Raw genomic sequence first — 13,856 nt, forward strand, 5'->3', positions numbered from 1 at the left:
GAAATATTCGAAATTATTGTTGGTATTTGAATATGTTTAAAGGTGATGATTTTAACATCAAAGGAACCTTTAATGTGTTGAGGAAAAAGTTTGTATTGTATTCTTGAAAGTTTATGATGTTGATGAGTTGTTGTTGAAAATGTTTCATTTTTAGAAAATATTATGTTTTAAAAGTGGTTTAGCATACTTTACTCTTTGATTTCCAAGTTAAAACAATGATTTGTGATAAAAAATGATTTATTAAAGTCTTGACTTCATAAACTTAAAGTGTTATGAAGTTTTGGATATTAAAGTAGTAGAAAGTTTTGGATGTTTAGTGTAAAATATATAATTAAGAGTCATTCTTTTTCACGACTATGAAAATAACACTTACTAACCCTTGAAGTTTTTTCCTAAAAAATTAGGAGGTGCTAAGATAAGATGTTCATGAAAATTTATTTTAGTAGTATACTTGAAATAAGGAGATTTACTTAAAAGTCTTGACTTTATAAACTTAAAGTGTTAGGAAGTATTAGATGGTAAAATGATTTAAAAATTTGAATCTTAGTTAAGTGAACTTACTTTAAAATGGTAAGATTTACTTAAAAAGTATTGATTTTTTTAAATTGACTTACTTTAAAAAAAATGATAAGTCTAGCTTAATGATCTTATTTTAAAAGGTTAGTTTTAGTAAAAATGTTTTACTTACAAAAATAAGATTTATGAACTATCTGAAAAATGTAATGAAGTGAGAATACATGTCTAGAAAGGTTTTGTCTAAGGAAAGACTTGGTATTTAAGGGTGTCTTTACAATCCACGGATTATGACATAATTCCGGTATAAGTTTTATTGAAAATCTTACTTTAAAAAGTGTTATTTGATTGTAAGACTTTCAATGACAAATGATGATTCAAGGATATTCAATCTTGAATCGGATGGACGAACGCAATTAAATTCATTTTAAACCGCAAGTTTTATCTTCGCGTAAAAAGTTATTTCGTAAGTATAATTATTATCGCAAGTTAACTAATTAATGTTATTTTGGCGTAATAAAGAGTTCGAGAGGAGATCGGATCAAGTAAGCTCACATGCAAACAGAGAACGTAGCGACCTGACACACTCAGGTGAGGGAGAATACATCGTGACATAGTGGTGTCCGAATATGACACCCGAATCTCCTAAACTATCTTAAAAGTTTGGAGTTATATTTGTGTATTAAGAAAACTCGTACTTAATCAATTATGTTGTGTGCCTGGATTTTGTACAGATACTTTCTTAAGTTGTATGATTAGGATAGCTTAAAATATCAAGTATTGTGGTGACTATCCATGAAGGAACACCACTCGAGAAACTAAAATGCATTGGGATAAAAAATAACGGAGAGTTTCGATCTAGTAGCCCAAAAGGGCGAGGAAAATGGTCCTGGCAACTGGACCACTTCGCCCGGGTGAGCCCACCTCAATCAGGTGAGGGAGAAAACATCGTGACACAGTGGTGTCCGAATATGCAGGACCTCCAAACTCCCTCACAAGTTTGGAGTTGCCTTGGGTATTAAGAAAGCTTGTACTTGATCAATTGTATATTTGTTTGGATTAAATACAACAATATTTCTTATACCAATTTATGTTATGTTTATATATGCAAATACCATGTTTACTCTTGAATTATAATTTTTGAATGATTATTATGGGAATGATATTTATGTGATAATTGTTAAATTTTGATTGAAAGCACATCACGCTCGAGGTTCTGGAAAGCATAATTTTAAAACGAGAACACAGGTCGGGTACTGCTGGAACTTGAAAATTCACATCAGGCTCAGGGTCCTCGAAAGATTGATTGAAAGCACATCAGGCTTGGGGTCCTGGAAAGCATAACTTTAAAACAAGAACACAAGTCGGGTACTGCCGGAACTTGGAATTTCACATTAGGCTCGGGGTCGTGGAAAGATTGATCGAAAGCACATCAGGCTTGGGGTCCTAGAAAGCATAATTTTATAACGAGAACGCAGGTCGGGTACTGGCAGAACTCAGAAACTCACATCAGGCTCAGGGTACTGGAAAGATTTCGTTGATAGCACATCAGGCTCGGGGTTTTGGAAAGCAAAATATTTTATACGAGAATGCAGGTCAGATACTGCTGAAACTCAGAAACTCACATCAAGCTCGGGGTCCTAGAAAGCAAATATTTTAAAACGAGAACGCATGTCGGGTACTGTCGAAACTCGGAAATTCTCATCGTGCTCGGGATCCTGGAAAGATTGATTGAAAGCACATCGGGCTCGGGGTCCCAGAAAGCAAATATTTTAAAACGAGAATGCAAGTTAGGTACTGTCAGAACTCGGAAATTCACATCAGGCTCAAGGTCCTAGAAGGATTGGCTGGAAGCACATCAAGCTCAGGGTCCTAGAAAGCAAAATTGTTTAAAACGAGCTGAGTATTGATATGAATGTTTGAGAATATGTTGTGTGTTATGCTGAGAATTATATGAGTGATGTCATGTTTAAGTAATGAATGCATGCGTAGATGTCTTTGTTTGTGATCTCCTGATCAATCAAATTGTTTTTCATGGACTCGACTGAAATGCGACCTATGTTGGACATTGTTAAAAGAGACTATCTGTCAGTGCCTCGCCATCCAATATGCCTCAGTGTCATGTTAAGAATTTATTGGAAGAGTTGGATCGTCCGATAAATTGCCCCAATATCTTTGTCATAGACTTGATGAGAATCTTTCTATACAGAGGTTATGACTCTCACCTCAAAAAAACTGTCTCAGTTTGCATGGGTGAGGATGAGCAATAGTGAACTTTCACTTGAGGGTGTTAATTTATTTTTCCTAATTTTTGCTCAGAATACCTAATTTAGGTATGTGTCTGGAATTCTCTCTCTTTTTTATACTAAATCGTCTTTTCAGGTTTTCGAATAAGCATTGCTCTCCTTGCGGGTTTTCAACCTAACATTCTTTTCCTTTTTTTTCGTGTTTTTTTTCTTTTGGCTATATTAGGTTTTGAACACTCTCAAGTGTGACTGTTGTAAAAGTATGAAGGCATGAGTCACCCTTGAAGTTTAAAGGCGAGAACACAAGATCTTGTCCCTACTTGGTTGAGGGTCAGAGATTGGTCCATGATGAACAACTTCGGCCTTGCCTAGGTTCTAGGGTTCTTGGTACTTTCATTCGAGAAACGAGATCAGCCTCCGTAAACTGCCCTAGTTTGGATTGACAACCGTTGTTTTGATTTCTACTTGTCATATGTTTTTTCCATGCACAACTCTTTAAAAGAAATACTAAAGACAATGATCATGAAGACTTGGATTTTTTATTTTGAGTGTTGATATGGTGATGGTGGTGATGAGAGATTGAGATTTAATCTAATGCATTAAAAATGAGATATTTTCATCAAAACTTTATGAATTTATTGGAGTCAGCGTTTCTCTGCCCTAGTACATACCTTCGACAAATTGAATCATCGACAAGGTATTTTAAGCTTGTATCGTGGTTTGGCTAAGGGTTACCAAGAAAAGGATAAGACTCGAAAATGTGTTTCCCAAACCCCTTTCTACGTTCTCCTTTCTCCATTGTCCTATTTCAACAGTTTTCTTAACATGACATTCAACTACTAAGATTTTGTTGGATTTTTGTGACGTGATAGGTGAAAGCCTAATATTTAGTCGATAATCTTCCCGAGAGGTATTTGAGTTGTTCCTTTTGATGGTCATTGCTAGTGGATTTTTATTTGCTATGAATTTTTCTTGAGAGTTTCATTTTTGAACTCTCAGCGGGCATTTTGTAACTTTTGTTTTTGTCATTTTACACTTTGACTGATGAACGTTTTTTATTTAACTTGTTTTTGATTTTCAATCCTCGGGTTAGATTGGGAAATAACGTAGGTAGAGTGTATTTATTTCTTAGTAATTGAATGTCAATAAAAACAGTTGAGAAACTATCCTGCCCAAGGTTATTGGTATTTTGCGGGTATTTTAGAAAAAATCTCATTTCATAAAGTCTAGGGCTCTAATTGGGTTACTAGGGATATTTTCTTAGTGTTTGGGATTTTCAAAGACGCCTTGTATCATTAGAAAAATATGCCTAAGGTTCTGCACCATTCTCGGTCTTACATTTGCATCATCCACCTTTTCATTTAAACTTTTGAAATGAATATCTCATATTAATGCATGAAATGATTTTGTTTGGCTTGTTTTTTTTTGGATGAATGATATTTGTGGAATGGAGCATGGAATTTTTTTATGATCAATGTATGAGTATGTAATTGTTAAAAAGATGTGTATTAGAAAATACATTCTTATTCATGGAAAGAGACATGAGTGCCCCATTGTTTATGACTCTAAAGCCTTGGGGAGGGCGATAGAGTTGTATTACATCATTGTGCTAGTACCAAGATGACAATCCGGAGTGACTTTAGCATTTATCAAATCAAGACATTTCCTTTGTGAAATGACCACTTTCCCCAGTAAGATATTCACAACTAGCATTTGGGTTGAACCCTTGTGGGTATGGAGGTTCCACCTTCTTCGAGGGGATAAGAGTCAATAATGATCTTTGAATAAGTTGCGGCAATAACTCACAATATGACATCGGTATCGAATCTTACAAACTCTTCCTTTTTCGCTTCCGGGATCGCCCTTCTTCACCATTCTAGAGGCATAACATGACACTTGTGGAAAATAAGGCATTTGAGGTTGGCTGAGGATCTCTGTGAATGCGGTTTCCACTTTCATATCTTCACTTGCAAGATCAATTTGGACTATCGCGTTGGCTAAGTTTTTATCAATATTGTCGTTCGTGAAGTGATTCTCAATTCTTTCTCATATGGTTATCAAATGACGAAAATCTGAATAAGCATTTCCAACCATCAGATCGAAGAATGGAGGTTGTAGGGTATTGATGAACATTGAAACATTCTCTTCATCAGACAACTTGAGCTTCACTTGAGCAGCCAATCTTGCCCATCTTTGGACATACTCCCTGAAGGTCTCGTTATTTCTCTTGGACATCCTCTTGAACAGTGACCAATCAGGATCTTGGTCAATATTGTAGTTGTATTGTTTAAGAAAAGCATTACACAAATCCTTAAAATATTTGATATGAGAATGTTCGAGATGCATGTACCAAGTGATGGCAGCTCTAATGAGGCTCTCATGGAAGACATGGATTAGTAAATTGTTATCCTCTATATAGGGAGTCATTTTCCTAGCATACATGGTGAGGTGATCCTTAGGACAAGAAATTCCTTGATATTTCTCAAATTCAGGCATCTTGAACTTTGGTGGAAATATCACATTCGGGACCAAACACATGCTTGTAACGTCCTTCAAACTGTGGGAGCTTGCTTCCTCAATAGCTTTAATTCTTTCTTCGATTGCCTTGAACTTCTCCCAATCTTGAGGATCTATAACATTGTAGGACGTAGAGGAATGATTGGGATTATCATGGACAACTGGGGTTTCCATATGATAGGAAAATTGCAAATTTGTCCTTGGGGATGGTTTATCAATATGAGCAACTGATTTATTTTGTGCAGTCTCGGGAGCAAGATTATTTCTTCCTTCTTAGATCGTTTAAGCCAAGTCCAATAATATCACCTTTAAAAACCATTTTTAAACTCATGAGTGTCCCTAATAGTGATTTATGCATGAGGTACATGAATGATTGAGATGTATGAATGTCATGAAGATGTAAATTTTTTGTTCATGCAATATACATGCATGTTATTTTTCCTCGTTTTGAATTCATGTGAAAATGCATGAATTGACTTATTTTTTAGATAATGGGTTATGCATGATAGTGCATGAAATTCAACATTTGAATGATTTTTTATTTTTTATGAATGTATGTAAATGTAGATGAATGTGTGATGATATATCATTTTTTGTATGAATGGACAGATGAATGTTTGATTCTTTATTTTGATTTTATGTATGTATGTATGTATAAATAGATGAATGATTTTTTTTTTTACTTTTGACTCATTATATGAATGGATGACTGTTTGAGTGATATAATAACTTTTGGAATGATGTATATTTTTGTGAATGCTTGAATTTTGCATGTATAAATGAAAGAATGATTTTATTTTTATTTTTTATGGATGTTTTAATGATGTATATTTCGATGAATGTATGAGTGACTGACATGCATGAACTTGATATAGTGGTGTTAATGCATTTTGAATGCCCCTAGGGTGTGATACCCTATTTTTGGGAAGTATAGCCTTAGTTACCATATAATAAAATGTCATGATTGATTTGACCCCTATTATACTGTTAAGGCCAATTCTGAGTTAAATGATAAACCTCTGAGCTTATTAACATGATAGGTAACTTATCCCTAGGGTGATTAGCTCATCAGAGGGAATGGAAATTATCCCCAGGGCACTCAACCCATGGCATGGAATGGAAAATTTATCCTTAGGGCGCTTTGCCCATGCTAGGGAATGAATATTATCCTTAGGGCGCTTAGCCCATGGCAGGGAATGAAAATTATCCCTAGGGCGCTTAGCCCATGGCAGGGAATGAAAACCTTCTCCTCATGTTCAACTTCATTTCTTCCCATGTATAAATTGGTTCAACACCAATCCTTCTCCTCTCCTTTTGAAGCTGATCCCACCAAATCATGGCATACTCCTTGAATTCCAAGGCTGCCACCTTTACTTTCTTTTCCTCACTGTAAGAATTGCAATCAAACACTTGTTCAATTTTTAATTCCCATTCAAGGTAAGCCTCTAGATCATTCTTGCCAATAAAGGTTGGTACCTTTATCTTGACCCCTTCTAGTTTGTTATCCTCCCTTCTTCTCCCCCTCCTTACTTCCCTCATTTGCCTACCCTTGCCTCCTTCATCATTCGAGTTACTTGAATACCTATAAGCACGATTATCAAGCCTCCTATCATACTCCAATTTCATTTGCTTCATTTGCCTTTGAAGTGTTTGAAATTGTGTGGTGATCATGACATGTAGGGTTGCTGTCCTTGGGGACAATGGAGAACTATCACTTTTGTGATTAGACATTTCACTCAAACTCACGTGTATCACTCACTTTTATTTTGTGGAAAATGTAGGGAATGGTGTATCACTCAACACTCTATCCTCCACGGCCTTCTTAAGTAAACCAAGTTTGAACCAAGAATTTTGTGAAAGAAAATCACTCCAACTTCTCAAAATTGGAACGTTGTGACTTGAGTTATACCTCAAAGAAAGAACTTGACACTTTTTGTTTAGGCTCTTTTTTGGATTCTTTGAACTTTTCTAGAATCACTTTGACACTTTTTTTTTGACACTTTTGATTTTTGGACTTTTGACACTTTTTTGACACTTTTGATTTTTGGACTTTGACAGTTTTTGACACTTTTGATTTTTGGACTTTGACACTTTTGACGCTTTTGATTTTTTTTTTTTTGGAATTTTGACACTTTTTGAAAGATAAAGATAAAGAAAGATAGATATACTCATGGCCAAAAGAAAAGATTAGTGCACACCAAGCAAGAGACTAGCTCTGATGCCACTTGATGTGAACCTGTTGGTGAAAAGGCTCTTGAACGATCTATCTTGGTTGGTGCTTGGCCTAAGCTCACGGTTGAGTAGAGCTTTTAAGAGTAAGCAACAGAAATATATTGAAATTGGATTAAAGAAGATGGAAAAGATTTGAGGTGCAGGCGCCACAACACTTAAGGTGTTGATAAGCCAAAGTGATGCTCGCCACAAGAACTTAGTTCTTGATAAGAACTTCTAATCTTGGTTCAGCCAAGAAGGTTTGGAGAATACTCTCACAAGGATATAATCCTTTTTGATTCACAAAGAATTCAACTTAACTTAACTTAACTTAATTATTCCATTGCAAAAGACTTACATTTATAGGCAAGCCACTAGGCTCCCACGGTTTGCAACTAAGACTAATGCATGGTAACTTTACATTGGATTCCATAAACCAAATGAATCTACTCTTAAACTATACTATATTCAAATGTAAAGAAATGAGCACATGTGATTCGTGTGTATGACTCTTAAAGACAAACTTAATGACTTAGGCCTAGGATGCCTTAATTGCCACGGTTGGGTAGTGATGAGCATGAGATTTCATTCCTCCTTAAGTGTATGACTCAAAAATGAAGTCATATGATCAATGAGACTTGAAGACTCCTTATTGCTCACGGTTAAGCTTTGATGAGCCCCATTGGATTCTTCTAATTTGGAACATAGCAATTGTTGTAGTTAAGCCTCCTTAATGCTCCTCGGGTACACCTGGACTTGGCATAGGATTCCTTTGCTAAGGAATGAAATTCCCTCGGCTAAGTGTTGCTTAAGGATGCACTAAATAGCATAGAATACCATTGGAGCAATATGGTAGGCTGCCAACGGCTAGAACATGTGCGTAATGCACCATTAATGCACCATTAAGGTCTCAAACAACCATATGCTAATTTCACACGAGCATCTTTGCTCCAACAGCTCTAAAATTAACTTAGGATCCCTTTGGATGAAATGTGCTAAGGTGGATTTAGCTCCAACAGTCCAGACAAGGTGTTTAAGCCTCATAAATGCTCCATTAAGCTCCTCCACAATCATATTTTGGTTCCCTTCGAGCAATCTCCCTCCAACGGCTACAATAGTCTTTATCTACCTTCGAAATAATATTAGACTAAGTAGAACGAGTTTGGTTCACGAAAATTATAAGTTGGTCCAAGCATTAAAGTGTCGGTTATACTTTTAGGCGTGACTTAATCATCCACGAGTCATTTTTCATTCTGGTCAATTTTTATGGGCAGATTTATGATAAACACACTTGAATTAAATTAACTAAGTGTTGGAAAAATTTAGCCCACACATTTATTATAAAAATTAAATTTGCTCAATACTAACTAAATTAGCTAGGCCTAACTCGGTCAGGCTATGCCCAGTGCCTGGTGCGGCACGCTAGGCGCATGCGCCTCGGTCAGATTTCCTGGCCAGGCCAGTTTGGCCCAGCGCCTGGTGCAAGGCTGGGTGCACTAGAGACCTCAACTCGGTCAGAGTTGTCTCGGTCAGGATTCACGCTTGATGCGTCTGACTCCATGCTAGGGCCATTTTTGGCGCCTGGGTCAGACCTGTGGCCTGCCTCATGCGCATGACCTGGTCCATCCTTGGCTCGGTCAGAACCATGGTCCAAGAGCTAGTGAGCATCTTGAGACCCCTTGGGCTATCTTTGGCTCACCATCATGGATCAACATTATGAGTTGTCCAAGGGCATTTTGAGCCTTTTTTGCTCTAGCCCTAGTCATAGGACCACTTATGCCTTCAATGCCATTAATATCAAGGTTAGGCTCTTTGAGGTTCACATCACATATATATTTAGAATGCAAAATAAAATAAAAAAGGGATATGTCTACTGAATACATATACCTTCTTAGATGCTCGGGGTATGTATAGACATTTTTTATAATCAGAATGCTTACCTGATTGTATGGTTATCCTGGTAATCTAGTTTCTGTCAATGTTATGTATTACACATGATATCGGTGTGCTCTATGCCTGCTTCTTATGTATCAAATCTGTGTTTTTTATCTCTTCCTGAGTTCTCTCTGTTTCCGAGTTCTCTTTTTTGATAATGGTATATGATAGCTTGTTCTCTCCTTTTCTGATCTTTGTGTATGTATAGTCTCTTTTGGTATTGTAGTCTCTATTTTTATCTCTACTCTGTTGCAATGTATGTTTCTGGACTCTCTCTTGTATATCTGTGTTGAATAGTCTTGTTGTACTTTTCCTTGTGCCCCTATAGCCTGTGTGTGCGCTGCCTTTTATAGTTGAGTATGGGTTAATACAAAAACCCTTTGAATTACTAACTGAAATTTAGTTATATGCCCTGGCTTTTTGCTCTCTGATTATATCACTCTGGAATTGCTCAATAACTATCCTCATTCATGCTTATTATGATTATTGTAACAGAAATTAGGATAACTTATAAGGTAGAATTCCTGATGTATATCTCCATTATTGCCACTTGTGAAATTTTGTCTTTATAACCCACAACTGGACCACTTTTCTGATTCCATTTTGATTACCTAATGATTACTGCTATTTATGTGGCTTGTGTAACTGAAATGCCAATAATGCTATATTCTATCTGTTGAGTGCCATTTTGCTTGGAACCTTTATTATTATCATTTGATATTTTTCTGATTGGCATGATTGATTTTCTATATTCCTTTTCTCTTAATGTTATTCCATTAATGTTTTAGAGTGCCGCGGTTTGCAGGGAAGAGAATCTGATTGAATGGTGTAGGGTCCATGATACTGATTTTAGGAATGTGGGTCTGAATATAATAGTGCAGTATGAGAAGCACTTTGTAATGTGAGGTCATTTCTTAGGACTTTGGGATGATTGCATTGACAATTATCATGTGTTTAGTGCCATCTAGTTAGTAACAATGGCTAGAAAAATAATTCAGAATACCCTTATTGGCACGTGGCTACCTTTTATTCTTCTATTGTATATATTATAACTCATTGGCTTTCTATAATTCCCTTTTACATTACTTAATTTTGTTTTTTAGAGCCATAATGAGATGTTGAACCTTATTGGTTAAGAGCTTAAAACTGTTACTTGACAAAATGTATGATATGAGAAGTTGTTTTCTTCCCTGTTACTTGACAAAACTCACTCCCTTTATTCCCCATGTTATACTCCTTCAACCACTCATTCCCTTCGTGAATTTCTTTGGCAACAAATGCAATAAAAACTGAATTTTCTTACAATAGTAGCACTAAAACGAAGTTCAATTTATTATTGATTAAGATGAAAATCACAATGGCAGATATGTTTGTAATTGTTGGTTAAGAACCAGACAAAAAAAGGTTTAGAGACAACTAAATATATTGTTTTTTCAATTTTTTGTTGTTGTTTTGAAACCTTATATTTTTTATATTTTTTAAATAGGTCGGACAAAATTGGGTGTTCACAATTGGATTTCCAAAGAGCATAATCGGCGTTTCATAAAGTGGCTAAAAAATAACATTGTTGAGAAGTTGAATATAAATGCACATTTGGTTTCTGAAACATTGGAATTGTTAGCCAATGGTGCAAATATTCATGTCTTATCCTACTCTGGTTACCTAATTAATAAGTTCACATTTTATACAAAAAACAAGATATCAAGTAAAATGCAAAATAGTGGTGTGACTCTTGTTGCTCCAACTTTACATATGTTAAGTGCAAAAGATAGAAACTCAATATATGTGAATATGTTATACTTCAGGTTCATTGAACGAATATGGGAATTGAATTACACATTGTTTTGGTTGCCGATTTTTGTTATGTGTGGGTTGATAATAATAATGGCTTTCGAGTGGATGAGTTAGGGTTCATGCAAGTGGATCTTAATAGACCATGATATATAGATGAGCCATTTATTCTAGCATCACAAGCTCAACATGTATTCTATGTTAGTGACCTAACTGATATGAAATGGTCAATTATTCTTTTGACTAACAAAATAGTCGTCAATAATACTGATGACCAAGAATGTGAAGATATGGATGCCGAAGATGATCATTTTTGGGACATCACAATCGCATGAGAGTGGACCAACTACGGATGATGATTTATATACAAGAGATGATCATGATAAGGGGCTTTGAGTGAATTAATATATTCCTCCAAATAATGTTATTACAAGCAAAAAACAATCAAAGAAAAGGAAAAAGCAGATGCATGTCTATGTATAATTATAGCATAATTTTGTTTTTGTAATTTTCATATAGTGTACTTATATTATTTGTTTATAATCTTATGTACTATGCCAAAACATATTTGGCATGATATTCTTTGTTTGTAATTTGTATTGTATTAATGTTAATAAAAAAACTTCTGGTATTAATATGTCTGTGGTATTGAGAATATATATGTATGTGCTGTGGATAATGTGTGTGTTGTTGATAAATGTATACGCAGGTAATAATGTGTTCAAATAAATAACACATCCTAGGGGAAGCTCTGGCAAGCATTGTTATATGTATAAATACAATAGTGCTCATTGTAGACAACGTTATTGTCTCCATACAATATAATGACGCTCATTGTAGATGATGTTGTTGATGTATAAAATACAACAATGCTCATTATAGACAATATTGTTGTATATGATTAATACAACAACGCTCATTGTAAGTAACGTTATGGTATGAATGTGTTGTTGAGACTATTTATGAATAATACAACAACACTCCATGTAGAATGCAGTGTTATATGTATAAAATATATTACAACGCTCTTTGGAGGGGGCACTTTTGTATGTATGATATACAAAAGTGCCCGCATAAGCGCTGTTAATCATGTCTATATACTACTGCGCTCACAAGAAAGCACCTAAAAGCACTATTATATATCTAAAATGCGTGTTGTTTGTGAACACTCAATTTTGTCCGGCCTAGTTTCATAGCCCCCTCGTATCGATTGACTATTTCCTTGATCAATAAACACTCAATTTGTTAAAGATTTTTCTTTTTTTATGCTCATTAGACCAATCATAACCTTGTGATGTTTAAAGTGAAAACACATTACTCTTGACTGATTTAATTAAGATTAGATTAGGGAATGTATTTTGATCACAAGGTTGTTATTATCAAAACGTGAGTACTCATATTTTTATATGAATGACAATCTATGCTAGTGTGGCAAGAAAATAGTGGATTACTGGCATATTCAAGAAAGAAAGACAAATTATCATATGTCTTAAAAGTGCTTAGAGCTCCCAATTCATCACGTGTATGGATGTATCATCTCTCACCTCAAAACATACTTCAAAAGACCAATACTCCCAAAAGAGAAAGAAAAAAAGACACTATACTATTCACACAAACCATTCCGAAAGCACCCTCTCTATAACAGAGTTCCTCATCATTCATCCCCAACTAATTTTGACTATGTAGCTAAAGTTTTTCTTCATTATCAATATCCTAATTTCGTCATGTTGAATACTCTCTCATTCATTGCAACCATACCCATCTTCTCCTTCTTCCCTCGTGGCTTTTGAAACCCTCAAATCCAGTTATTATTTCACTGTCAAAGACATCAAGGGGAATGATGTGAATATGAGACAATACAATGGAGAGGTTCAGCTGATCATTAATATTGCCACAAAATGTAATTTGACAGAAACAAACTACAAACTACAAGGAATTGAGTACACTGTGCAAGAGTTACAAAAGTCAAGAGTTTGAAATCTTGGCATTTCACTGCAACCGGTTTGATAGTCAGGAACCCGAAGCCAATGAAGAAATCAATTATATGTACAAGGTGCAAAGCTGAAGTTTCCCATCTTTGATGAGGTTGAGGTCAATGAAAATGCAACACCAATTTATCAGCTCTTGAAGAATCAGAAAGGAAGAACAATTGGGGATGGCATCAAGTGGAACTTCACAAAGTTCTTTGTAAGCAAGGAAGGAAAAGTTGTCAAGAAATTTGCTCCAACAACCTCACCTCTAAAAAATAGAGAAAGATCTTCTGAAGCTCTTATAATCTTCTTGAATGTCAATATTTTGATCCTATGGGGTATGCTATACTCTCAAAGGACAAACGATGCTCACAGTCTGGAAGGTTATGATAACCTGCATAAAGATTCGCTAATTATTGACTGAAATGATATATGGTATCCGTTGCAAATTAAAAGGGACTGTTGACAAATTAGAAATTAATAAGGAATGACAAAAGGCAGGAGTGTTGCAAACAAACCAATCATGTGATGAATTCCAAGAGGGAAAGCACTCCTCCAAAAGTTACATGATTCTAAATAAACCCAAAACAACCAGCTATAAAAACACCACTATAGAGGCATCAGAGAGAGGACAAGGGGAAGAACGAAAACAGAGAATTTAGTGAGGATATCA

General features: G+C 35.4%; 1 pseudogene; it reads left to right on the forward strand.

Annotated features, from left to right (window-relative positions):
* LOC109361852 lies at positions 8,918-13,576 on the forward strand (annotated as a pseudogene).

The sequence above is a fragment of the Lupinus angustifolius genome, chromosome LG12 (genome assembly GCF_001865875.1).
Source record: "Lupinus angustifolius cultivar Tanjil chromosome LG12, LupAngTanjil_v1.0, whole genome shotgun sequence".
Lineage (NCBI taxonomy): Eukaryota > Viridiplantae > Streptophyta > Magnoliopsida > Fabales > Fabaceae > Lupinus > Lupinus angustifolius.